This window comes from Oxyura jamaicensis, chromosome 10 (assembly GCF_011077185.1).
Source record: "Oxyura jamaicensis isolate SHBP4307 breed ruddy duck chromosome 10, BPBGC_Ojam_1.0, whole genome shotgun sequence".
NCBI lineage: Eukaryota > Metazoa > Chordata > Aves > Anseriformes > Anatidae > Oxyura > Oxyura jamaicensis.
In genome coordinates, this window is record NC_048902.1 from 9,802,739 (window position 1) to 9,816,366 (window position 13,628).

The following is a 13,628-nucleotide window of genomic DNA, read 5'->3' on the forward strand; positions in this document are numbered from 1 at the left end:
TTTTAATTTTTCCAACATGATGCTGGTAAAGCCTCAGAGGTGTCTGCCAGCCTGACACACCGCTGTGGTACCGGCTTTTCATCGTGTAGGAGAACTGGCCCACGCTGCGATTAGCGTAATTCACTGCGGCCAGATAACAAACAATTCAAACACGGCTGTGATGCTATTAGGTCGTAATTGTTTCAGTATATTGATGGGATCTTTTAAAAACAACTCTGTCAAACATACCACACCTGAAAACCAGTAATTGAAATGCTTTATCTGTTAGCTAATCAGCAGAAATATTTTCCATGTTGTCCAGCCCCTCCGGTTTAGATTTCCCTTTTCCTCCTCTTTTCCTCCAGTGGCATATTCACGGCTTCCTCCTGCTGTGGGCAATAACATCCCAATTACAGCACCGGACACACTACACAAAGAAAAAGTGTGATAGGAATGTTATCTGCATTCAGCTTTGCCGCTGCATGACCTGGGACAAGTCCAACACCCCGTGCCCAAGGCATCTGGTGCTAACAACACGTCACTCCCACAGCCTACCTCATAAAGGTAGTATTGACATTTGTGAAACTAAGATGCAGAAACACTTTAAAACCTACCATGTGGCCATACTTAGACTCTTGGCCATATTCAAGTGCTCACAAAGTCGCAGCACCGGGTATTTCTGAAGCGTAGTTGAGGTATGTCTATGTCAGAAGGCAGCTGGAGAGGAACTGGAGGGGGAGCAGCACCCATGGGCTCAGCCACTGGTCTAGTGCCCAACACTAGCTGCAGAGCGCTTCCAGTCCAGTCTCTTCCCAAAACAGCGAGATTGTGCCAGGTCCAAGTCTACACTGAGGCACAACTGGAGGTGCAAGCAGCAGGGATGTAAGGGCTGAGATCCTAAGGGCTCTCCTGGAGCAAATGGAAACATCCCCAAGGCTGCACCCCCAGGGCACGGACAGTGAGGTGAACGGAGAACACTACAGAGCCGGCAAACAGAAACTGCTACGGGGACAACTGTGCCGTTTGGGGCACCAGAGAGTGGTTAATGTAACAGCAGTGCAGAAGAAAAGAAAGGCCTCTTTATAAGGACTTCAGAGTGGATTTTATAACTTTTAAGTATAAATAAATCTTTGGCTGAGGCAACAGAGACTTACTACTGCAACTAAAAATAGCAAATTAATGTTTTGCCAAAAAATCTGCTAGAACAACATGACCTAAGACACTCAGATCCCTGAATACCTTGGAAATTCTGTAAGAAAAAAATGCCTGAGAAGCACCAACACGTTCAAATTTTGATTTGGTGCACTCAGATCAAGCTGTTTACTAAATAACATTTTTCACAAAAATTGTTAGTTAACTGATTCCAGAAAGGTAATCGAGAATTTCGTATGCTTTTACTACTTTAACTTAGTGTGATGTTTTCCAAAATTTCAGCTTTAGTACATGGTATCATTTCTACTGCATAGCAGCAGAAGGATTTAGCTTTGATCAGCATTAAGAGGTTGTGATACTTCAAAGAGTCGTATTCAAAAAAAAAAGTGTTGTTTTTTTTTTTAAAAAAACACTTTTCCTCACAGCATTCATAGATGTAACAGGGACTCATTGCAATGTAGCAAGTACAAAATAATAAAATGAGAACGTCCAGGCGGTGAAACTATCATTTACAATTTTGCTGTCATCTTTTTTCCCTGGGTTTTTACCCATTTATCAAATTGCTGTCCCTCTTCATATGCCTAATTCATAAATTTAGGACAGAAGCGACATCATCTAGTTATTCCCGACAGTCCCCTGCACGACACTGTAACCAAAGAAAAACATATTAACTGGCACAAATAAGTTTGTATAGGACAAACGGCTGAAGTTGGTACTTTGTCTCAATAGATCAGTTATAATAACTGAATTACTTCCTTCCCTTGGAAAAACTAATTAAAAGAAATAGATCAGACTGCTATTCTTCTGAAATAGTCTTTCATGAAAATTGAAACAGGGAAGAAGCAGACATGGAATGGAGTGTGTATTAAAATAATTTCTGCTGGATATGATAACCCATGTTCAGAATCTCCAGGGCTTCATAAAGGCATCACCAGCACCCCCATTTAACTGGTGTGAGACACAGACCTGTGTCTGCTCTACGTGACCATAGAAAGATGGCAGAATTCAATCATTCACAGAAAACTCAAACTTACGCCAACAGTTGTATACAAATTGTGCTTCATGAGGTAATCTGAACAGCAGAACCTTCTGTGTGATTTTGCTATATAAGGACATTTATCAAAAAAGAAAACCCATTAGAACATTTCAGGCAACGCCTACAAGAAAGCTGAACAGTGGCCAGCTGGACCTAAAGCCCACTAACCTTGAAATTACTTCTAAAACTAAAATTGCACAAGCCATCCGGAAATGAAAAGCACAACTGACCCTATAAGGACTGCCTCATGCATGTACAACTAGGCGAAGTGGTGTATCAGGGACAACAGGCTCAAAAATGAAACAGAGTTTGTGTATTTTATATTGCAGTGGATTATACATTATTTGCTATGATTAACTGAAAATCAATTACTATCGCTCACCATTGCATATATAAGACATTTGGCAACAAAACAGATGGGAAAGTAACAGCATCTTTGATGCGGTATTTTTCCAGCAATGATTTTTTTCACAGCACCTTCACATGGCACAAGCATCTGTGTGTCTTCCTTTCATCTCTCTGCCTGGCCAAGGAAGGATCCGGGTTGCGAGCAACTCTCTAAGCTGGGCACTTCTTACCACTTCCATATTGGTCTCATTAAAGACAATGCTTTTAACTTCTGTACCATTCTAACTAGTACAGGAAACTTTCTAAAAAAGCACCCATCATTTCACCTAAAATGAAATGGAAATACTTAGTCACTTCTCTATTCTGACATCTTCTGCCTAATGCAGACAGATAATTTTTTTTTTGTAATTGCCTTAGATTAATTTACATTACCACAGGGAATGAGAACTGTTATTTACTCTTCACTCCATTCATACTGTTTGCAAAAAGCTCACCAAAAAGACATACAAGCAAATTCCTATCTAATACCAAGCGATTATGAATTTTTAAGTGTTCATTTAGTCCTATAATCTAATGTAAAACGGTCACTGAATAAATTGTGGCTATATCAACAAACTGACAAACACACTTTCCAACAACGAGCCCATTTTTCAAAGGAAGTCATAAAAGCGATTATGATAAAGGACACTCCTCCCGTTCTCATTTCATTACCAAGTGCCCTGGTGTAGAGGAAACAATCTGATTTTTTCCCGTCTCGCAGGACAGCCCTTCCTGACACAGCGCATGCAGCAGCGGGGCCGCAGCGGAAGGCAGGAACCCCACCGTTTAGATCAGAGAGCAGTGAGTCAGGGGAGGATGTGAAGAAAAAAAGCCCTACCTGCCTTTGGATCATGGGACTCACACTGTAAAAAAAAGAAGGAAAAAAGCCAAACATATCTCAAACTGTCCCCAGGGGGTTCAAAACTAACTACCTTTTAACACGTTTTGTTATCGGAAAAAAATTCAACTCATAATTACATACTGCAAAACGATGGGCTTACATATTCATTACTGAATTTTTAAGGTTAAGCTTTTGAAATGTCTAGCGTTTGCATTTTTGTTTTTAACAACTACTCCCTGAAAGTAGAGTCAAAACGCTCAACAAAACACGCATATAGGACCCAAAACAGCACAAATGAATATAAACGCATCAAAAAAATAAAAAAAAACAGTACAGGTTGTCTTTTTAATGTAACTACTCATAAACTGAACTCCTATGCAGAATAAAAATCTGTTTACAACAGTGGGGTCTGCAACAACATGCCATAATTTGACTATAGCATCTCGTAACAGGAAAGCAATTATTTTATTTCAAGAGCAAATGTGCTACATCTGAGCAAAGCTCTTTATGGAAGAGCAACTAATAAAACCACCATACATATTTTGGAAATAGGTCATTTCTACAGTATGTGGAGCCATTTGCATGTTTCAAGAGTTAGGCAAGATTGCTCCCTTGGTCTAAAGTAACTTGTTTTCTCACCTTGAGCGGACAGCTTCACCATGCCTTCATTTCCAGTCTCACCTTTTGTGTTTTTTCACAGTTTCTCAGTTTTCACTTACTGTTTGCACACCCAGCACAACAGGGCCACGGTTGCTGTCAATGCTGTAAACACTACAAATGATTAACCACAGCAGTTTCGACAAGGCAATTTTAGGACTCAATAACTGCTTTGATGAGAGAGCAGTAACAACCAATATACTGATACCAACATCAAACCATGCTACCTGACTATTAAAGGATGCTTTTTCACTGGCGCAGCAATGGTTAATTGCCCCCATCCTCTCTTTTCTCGGTAGCAGCCTAAACTGAAATAAATTAATCCATCTGAGAGCGGCGGTTGCTGATCCACCAGGTGGAATTCCTGACACCGCCCCACTTCTTGTAGGTAACTTGGATAACCCCTGATTTTAAAGCAAAGTATTTTATTTACATGACCACAGAGTTCCCCCAAGTTACCTCTGGATACACTGGCCATCTTCCCATTCAGGATATAATTGGGTACTTCTCTCCTGTTGATGTGCGTCAATCCAGAGGCGGCTAGCAGTACACACAGGATTTACCTGAATATTAGCTTATATGGCATTCTCTGAGGCTTGGAAGTGAAATATAATTTCCTTCAGTTGTGGATCTGTTGACACTTCAAGCAGTGCTGCAGCAACACCTCTGCAAGCTGAAATTTCAGCAGATGAGACTGAACAAGCTGCTCGTATGTCAAAATTTACTGTTAATCTCTTCATCAAACATCTATGTATTTAAATATCTATTTCTTGTATGTATATAGTGTACTCGCTTTCATTTAGGTAAATCTTTGATTTTTTAAAAAGGTGATTTCATGATTTTTTAAAGGGAGAGAAGACACCAAAAAAAAACCCACACCTTTCCTCTTTTAAGCCATAACTATATTTATAGCAAAACTACTGTATGTGGTATTCGATTTTTATGTTCATTTAGATGGGGTTTCTCTGTTAAAGACCGTATGTATCTGCTGCTTGCTTACACTTTGCAGGCCACATCTGCCACACTGTTTTTACAGCAACTGGGTGAGTTACCAGAATGTTTGGGAATTTGGGATACTGACACCTATTGCTGAGACACGGTGGCACCTATTAGCTCTGTGACTTACAGCTGAGAAAAGCAAACCCAACTATGATTTTTTTCTTTCTCATTATTTTCCTTTAGCACCTTCAGTGCCAACATGTCAACAGGAAACCATGCAGAATCCATTTGTCCTTTAAAGACTGTGCCTCCACAATGATCAGGTTCCTTTTTTTTGTGGGGGAGAGAAGGTGAAGGAGAGGGAAAACAATCATCGTAAGAAAACACTACACAGAATACTTCTAACACAGCGAGAACACTGACAATCAGCAGAGTTTCAGTACTGAAATTAGGCAAATTTGAATGTATATTATTAAAAAGGAAAGTCAGATTGAGTTGTTAGGTACATGCTTAATTTCCTTGTGGTATATAACCTATAAGCATGTTTAGGCTATCTTGTCAAATTTCTGGGAAAATATGTGACATCAGAAGTACAAGTCTTCTAGATTCAGTTATTCGACCGTACGAGTCCCATTACATATGCAACCAAACTGTAAAGCAATCCTTTCTGCTTTTTCTCCAAATGGCGTTCATCTGTCTCTGATATTACTGTATAATTTAGCAACTCGGAAATATAAGCAACCAATTAAGACCACATCCATGCGTTTGTTCGCCCCCTCTGGTGCGAAACTGACAAAATCTGATATTTTCCTTTACAACAGGAGACTGGGATCAATTACAAATTAAGGCTACTTCTGTCAATCTTCACAACCCTTTTTGTGAATTATAAAGGCAGAGGAAATGCTAATGCTAATCCTTCCTATTATCCTCTTCACCTTAACAGGGAACCAACAAAACCTCCTAAAAGCAAAAATCCCTCACAACACAATAACTGCTTCCTCCTTCTGCAGTTGATGTTTTTCACCCCAGGGTTTCTGTTTTCACCTTAAAACTCCGACCACGCAGCAGCAGAGAAACAACCAGCCACTGCTCCACTCCTGGAGCTGCTCACACCAAGCACACTCCCGGTGCTCCAGCCTCAGAGCCCACTTCCCCTCCCTCCCACTCGTGCTGCTGTACAATGCATACACGACAGGGAAAGGGCAGAAAGCATGCATTAATACCCGTGGGATGTTTCACGAAATACAGCAAAGCTCTTTCCTTGCCTCCACCGAGTATTCCTCATGTATTACAATACTCCTCTTTACAATATGACCTATAATTTCTTCAAACACAGGTACCTTTGAAAACCAAAATCAAGCAGCTGACGCACAGCCCAGGTGTTTCAGAGTATAACTGTGAGTAGCAACCGGCAGAACCCATAGTTGTGCTGAGCAGTCTTAAATTTACAAGTCACGGTGCACAACATCTGATATGCACATCTTCACAAGGCTTCAAATTTCTTTGCCAAGTCAACTGTAAATACAGTCATAAAACAAGAAATGAAAACTAATAAGCACAATCAAGGCATCCTATAAATTCCATTATGCCTTCGCGCATTCACCGCGCACTGACAAACATTAATCTATTACTAATTTAATCTAAATTAGAGCAATTTATTTAAAGCACATGCCAACTTTAAACATGAATAGTTCACTGAATGCAGAATATGAGAGCTGTTCAGGTCCCTATTTCAGTAACTTAAAATGCGAGAAGTTTGAGATCTACAGCAGTGTAGGTTAATCAGTCGGACTTCTCGATACCCCCTTTTCCTCAGTGAGCTCCCTGAAGAGGGAATTAATAATGGCCAGTTCTGAAACAGGGGTGGAATCAAGAAAGGAACCTGACTGAATTACAACAGCTTTCTGGCAGTGCTGAACACACGTGCAGCCATGAGAAACAATAACGCTGATTTCACGGAGGAAGACTAGCTGAGCAACACAAATTAAAATCAAAATTAAAATGAAAAAAAGTCTTCCAGAGTTAAAGAGGAGAACATACTGCTATGTTTACAGAAAATTAGCAATGAAGTGTACACAACTAGTAGCAAAATATTCCCAGAGTTTGGCTTTGGTTTTATAAAACACTGTCTGAAGTCAGTTTGAGCTTTCAGATGCTGTTTATGTTCCTGAAACACAACTTTCAAAATGAGACTTACAAGCTGTTCATCTATCATTCAGATTAAGCCATTTTGATATTTTCCAACAGGGACTGAGACAGCAAGTTTGGAAAAGCTTCCACCAACTTTTAACACAAGCACTGTCATGGTTTTTAAAGATTTCCTTACCCAATCAGCATTGAGGCCGCATTTGGTGCATTCTTGGAGTTTTTCACAGAACTGCAGTATCTACAGTACCCTAGATTTGTTCTTTTTTTCATTTAAAAAATTAGTATTTATGTATGCACATAACTTTATAAACTTAAATATGTGTGCACACAGAACAACGGCGTTTACAGGCATGTGCCTGTGGTGTATGTGGTGTATGAGGAAACAACTTGATTTTATAACACAGTAACAGCCCCTGAACAGCCCAATTATCTTAAATGGCATACACCATTCCATATAGAAGGTATTTAGCTCAAACAGCACAGTCCCGTAACGTTCTGCGTTGTTTCCTAAATTTGAAAAACAGTTTTTGACATAAACTGTGACAAATCCTGTATGAGTATATGGAACGGGGTATTGACATGAAGCAGTCGTGAGTCTGCTGAGCAAAAAAAGCCACAGCTACATGTTTACATACGACAGACAAAAGCGGGATTTCTCCAGGGGAGAGGAAATTCCCCTGCTAGCCCTGTCTCTAAGGACACCCATCTTAGTGGGTTTTCTATCCTATTTTTTTTTTTTTGCATCATCTCCCCATAGGAGACCAGATCTCTCAAATCCCGCTGGGTTCTGGTGCTAGCAGAGGTGGGCGCATGTGGCACCAAGCAGCTGCCGGGGCTCATTACCATCATCTGCTCCCCTGAGATCCACGATCCATTTCTTTCTAGTATTTCTCCTCCTTACAGAAAATTTGAATGCTTGGCCACAAGGGTTTGAAGTCTTACTATTCCGTTGCAATCCACAAATCATTTCTTCTCTGGTGGACACTGTAAGACGTCTGAAAGCCACTTGCATAACCACAGGGACCTCTTCTGATTTTCCTCTCATTAAGACACATAAAATTGTACCAGACAGAAAGAATGCAAAGATACTTCTATATGAGCAAAAATGTAGAACAGTTTTCAGGAAGAATACCCAACAGAGCCCTTCTCTTTGATTCAGCTGGCTTTTTTCATCTTGCTGACATTTCATCGCACAGTTTTCAAGTACTTCCACAGTCTCGGACAACCCTGTAACTACATGGATTGAGAAAATATTTTCACTACCACCTTGAAAACAATACTAAATGTTCTTGATTCAAAAAAATACCTCTATAAGATGTGAAAGAGCCTTAGAGATTACACTTGCGATCTGTGAAATCATCCAAAAGAGGTCCTGGACATGCAACATGTGAGCTGCCTGCTTCAGAGTTTGAACCAGACAAAGGCCAGCAGTCAATTCAACTTGACTTCTCACATATGGAAAATCCCCAAAAGTGCAATCAAGTTTTTCAAATCAGAGCACGAGCCTGTTAATGCCAACTTTCATATTTCTTTCAGCAGAAGCCAAAATTTGTCAAAGAGAGATTGTATTTGCCTCCTACAACAGAATAACGGAACCCACAGATATGGAAAACATGGAGTATTTCATATATCTTGATTTACATAAGGCTTTTGACATTGCCTCCCAGGACATCTTCAAAAGCAAGCAAATATGTTCCAGATGAGGCTGCTACAAAAGTGGATTCATAACTGGCTGGAAAAAAAACACATTCAGAATAGTTCTCAACGCTTCGGTGTCAGAACGAAAGGTGATTTTGAACCGGGACGTAAAGGAGGGTATGCTGACTTCCATATGATTTTATATATATATGTGTGTGTATACACTCACACACACACACACACACACACACATTTTACCAACCCAGACAACGGCATAGAGAAAACCCTCTTAATATTTATACGAATGCAAAGTCAGGAGGGCTGCAAGCACACTGAAGGACACGTTTAGAATTTCAAAGCATGTTGTCAAAGTGGAGAATCAGCCTGAAAACAGCAAAGGTTCACCCCTGGAGAAGTTAAGCAAAAAATTCAAAGCTCCATAGGCAAAACTGCACAAGGGAAGAGACAGTGGAGGCTTTTTTCTTCAGCTTTTTAATAACCAAGTTAAGCAGACATTTATCAGGAAATGTCACAGGTTGAATTGTCTCTACTGGTCTGCATGACGACCTCAACTCCCTTTTCCACTGCTACTTTCTGTGATAACATACGGAGAACTCAGTTGAGAAGTCTGCCCCAAAATTTTGGGCTTTTTTTCCCCGTCATTATTCATCAGTCAAATGCACAGGGAGCAGTGGTGGCCCTTGCAATGAATTCCACATTCAGTCCTTTCAATCACTGCAATGGTCAACAGTAATAAAAGCTGATTCCCATAGTGGTGAATCTGATGCAGTTAAATTATTTTTTGCTGTCCCAAGATCAGAACATTCGCCATGAGAAGCCCTAACAAACTTATTTCTCTATGCTTTTTGCTGTGTTAACAAGTGCATGGAAATCCTGTCTTTCAGGAAAAAACACCACCACAGCGCCTCAAGGAATGCACCGACAGCTCTTTATTTCTAGCAGCAAACCACTCTGATGTACTGTTTCCTGGTTTGGGGAACATTTGTGGAAGCGGCTATGTGCTGGTTAGTCTGCTACAACGTTACCTGTTTTTTTTCTGTACCTGAAACACTCCTTGAAAAATGGGAGAATCTTAACAAATTATTTTCTGAATTGTGGTATTTATATAGCATGGTTGAATAGACAGCGGGCTCCACCCACGGAAAGGATCCTCCTTCACAGAGAAGTTACATCCAAGGTTTGCCTAATGAGAAGTCTGAAATACAGCTAGAGCTAGAAACTCTCCTTGACTGGCATCACGCTGCGACAGGCTGTGAGCACGGAACCTGGTGGTAGCTCACTCCCATAGAAATCTTGAGTCTGTATCAGCCTGAGGAAGCCTCTATCAAAAAACGCCACTGCAGTATCAAAATGCCATATTTTTGGCACAATCCCAGCTGAAACATGCTGACTCCAAAAAATGCTGACAATGGTTCTGGTGTTCTCGACCTTGGCGTAGGAGGGGAAGCCCCGGCCCCGCCACAAGTCCTATAACCTCACTCCATTGCTACCGGACTTGAGAGAGCTGACTGCCAAACTCCGGCAGAGAAGCACCAACGTAAAATTAAATTATTCATGCAGCAGTGGTCCCACACAGCATCCAATTACACAAAGAGAGCACAAATTTCAGGTCAATAAATGATGTCTTTAAAACTCTCTCAGAATTAGGATTCACGTAAGGAAATTCAGTGGAGGAATTAAAATCACACAGTGCAGCCCAAGTGGTGTTATACTTTAATCAAATTTGGGCTGCAGTGTCAAACTGTGCCTCCAATACTATACACTTAAATTTCTCATAAGGAGATCGGCAGAAAAATACATGCTACAGAACGATCGTAATTTGACTATAAACAAAGAGCTGAACGGGATCCATTCACACCTCTCAGACTGACACTTCCTGAATTAGAATACTGCCAGCTGGGAGGGATCTCAGGAGTTCATCCATGAATACGCACCGACCAGAGCCACTTCTGAGCAGGCTGCTCAGGCCACGTCAAGGAGTGCCCTGTATCTCCAGGAACAGAAACATCACAGCCTCCCTGGGCAACCTCTTCCCACTGCAACCACCTGCTCTGTGAATCTGCTTTTTCTTACCTGACTGGAAATCCCCTTTCCACAGCTTTTTCCTGTTGCCTGCCATCCTTTCAATGCTGGCTGTGTTCTCAGGGATGACCTCTGAGCTTCCTGCCAGCCCGTCGGGTCCCTCTCTCTTCCCCCACTCCTGCTGCTCCTCCCAGGCTGTTACAACCCGCACACTGCTGAGGATGCTCTCTGCCCCGGCACCCATGTCATGAAAGCACAAAGCCTGGTTAGTCTGCACACCCAGCTACGGTGCCGGGAGCACCCTGGGACAGCCAGCCTTACGCACGCCCTGCTGCCCACCCCGTCCAGGTTGGATTTTCCCAGGTTAGCCACAGGGAGATCATGGGAGACTGTGTATGGGTTATCCACTCCTCATCTCCTTCACGTACCAAGGTTTTTGTGTTTCTGCTCAGTGAGGAGTTCCTTCTTCATCCCTGCTGGTCTCCGTGTTCAAATCCCTGCACATTGGCATCAACCACTCTTGTCCTTCCAAATGGTTTGCCTCTTGCCCATCACCACAATCTCCCATGGCAAAATCTCCTGTCTTGAAGTCCAAGGCCATAATTCTATTTGTTTTGCTCTGTTCTCTTATGAGCCTCAAGTTCAAGCATCTCATGATTGCTGCTGCCCAGGCTGCTCTGACCTAACTGACCAGTCCTCTTCTGTCCCTGCACAGCAGGTCCAAGACACCACCAGCACTACTCACCCAACCAAGCACAGACAGCCTGTATCAAGAAATCATCTTCAGCACACCCCAGAATCCTCCCATACTGCCAGCCCCACCACCCGGTTGCCACACCAGCACACACCAGATGGTTAAAGACAACCACACACGTACCAGGGCCTGCAATCACAAGGCTTTCTCCAGCTGCATAAAGCAGGCTTGAACTGCCTCTTCCCCTTCATTACTTGGTCTTTAGCAGAGATGCACGAAAACATCATAATTCCATCCTCTGATCCTTATGCGTAAGCTCTTGCTGGCTCATTGCCCTCTCCAAGGAAAAGCTGTAAGCACCTCAGTTGGTCTCTGCATGCACAGCCTGATCCTCTTCCTTGCTTCCTCCCTGCCCCTCCAAAGGAGCCTGCACCCAGCCCTTGGAGCTCTCCCAAAGCACCTGTGTAAGCCCAGTGCTCTGCAGCCACACGCAGACTCCTAATCCCTCCTCGTTTCCCATGCTGGTACTATGAATTTACATGTGCTTTCTTGGACTCGTTTTCAAGAACATTTAACATTTAAAGAAATGAACAGATCCAACACAAAAACCTTGACACAGCATGCTACTGGATACCAGCTCAATTCATTCACTGCTGTGCAGCTCAAGGATGGCAAACACTAACTTCTGTAGTAAGGAGGCACAAAATTTGCTCAGTGTGCTACGCTTTCTTTGGAATTTTGAAGGTGACGCACTGCATCTCAACTCATGTTTTGAAATTGTTCTCTAAATAACGTGGCATATTTGTTTACAGTCAATGATTTTTCTTTATACAGCATTCAATAATCACTCCTTTTTTTGGTGCCTGAGTACTTGTCAAATGCCTATCACAGAGGGGTGACAGGGAACCATCTGCCTTCCTCCCCCAAAGGCTCCTCCTTTTACTCATTGCCACCTGTTCTTTTTTCAGTCCCCAAATGGCAATTCTGAGCAATGCCAGAATCACTGGAAAAGGCCAGGTTACAGGTCCTGGCTGAATTTCTCAGTCTTGTCACTAGCATTTAACCTCCACAAAGAAAACCCAAATGTATCCATTACTGAAGTTTTCACAGAAAAAAAAAAAAAAAAAAAAGTTGATGCAAAACAATGCTGTAAAAATGATGACGAGAAATAGCTTTGTTATGATTAAACGAGCATATCTGATTTGTGCATTGGAAAACTAAGGTAGATGCTGACCCACTGGGATATAATTGTAAGTTAAAAAAAAAATTAATGGCTTTTTTTTTTTTTTTTTTTGTAAAAAGGAACAAGGAGAGATTTTGAGGTCCCTAACAGAGTTATTCCCAAGGCACAGCTAGGGTTCTTCCTTCCCACTGGGACACGCTGAGTCCTCTGTGGTGGCACCTGAAGGAACTATGGGGACACCATCTATCTGCTTCAGCAGCAAGGCAGAGACAGGAGCAGCGAGACTGCCAAAGGCTGGCTGAGGGCAAGTGCAGAGGACTGCAGTAATTCAGGTCAAAATCCCCTTTTCTTTAGGTAATTCTTCTCTTCTAAACTTATTAACAGAGAATTACAGAATTTGAAAATAAAGCCGCCGCTCCGGTAAGCCTTCCAATTACCCTGGCATTTTTAGCCAGTCAATTCTTTATTTTCCACAAATCACTTCCAAATTTATTGTAAGCTTTTCAGAATTCAACATAAACGCAGCGAATACCAACCCAAGAGAAACTTGTAACACAAGTTACAATTATTTTAAACTGAGTGTAGCAGCTGAGTCTGCGTGCACTCCGGTCTGGGTGCCGAAAACAGTGAGGTGAATAACCAGACCTGCATCCTGGGAAGCCAGTGATCAAATACAGAAAGCCTCCTGCAGCTGAGCACGTTGTGTACTTTATGGCTGCTGTATTTTAAAATGATGCTACCAGGTAAGACTGAAGAAAACACAGGCGTGGTGCTTTCCTTTCAGACCGCTCCGCAACCTGTCCAGCACACTGCAGTCCAGCTACGGGTGAAGCAGCAGCGCCCCAGGCAGCAAAAACCAACATGCAGCAAGAATTCTACGCGAAGGGTGCAGAATGAAACAAGGTAATGCAAAAAATGAGACAACTAAGAT

At 42.0% G+C, this 13,628-nt stretch overlaps 1 protein-coding gene across 8 annotated transcripts in view; it reads right to left on the reverse strand.

Annotated features, from left to right (window-relative positions):
• The window catches only part of NEO1 (neogenin 1), a 191,498-nt gene that overhangs the window by 56,829 nt on the left and 121,041 nt on the right, over positions 1-13,628 (reverse strand). The window lies entirely within an intron of this gene.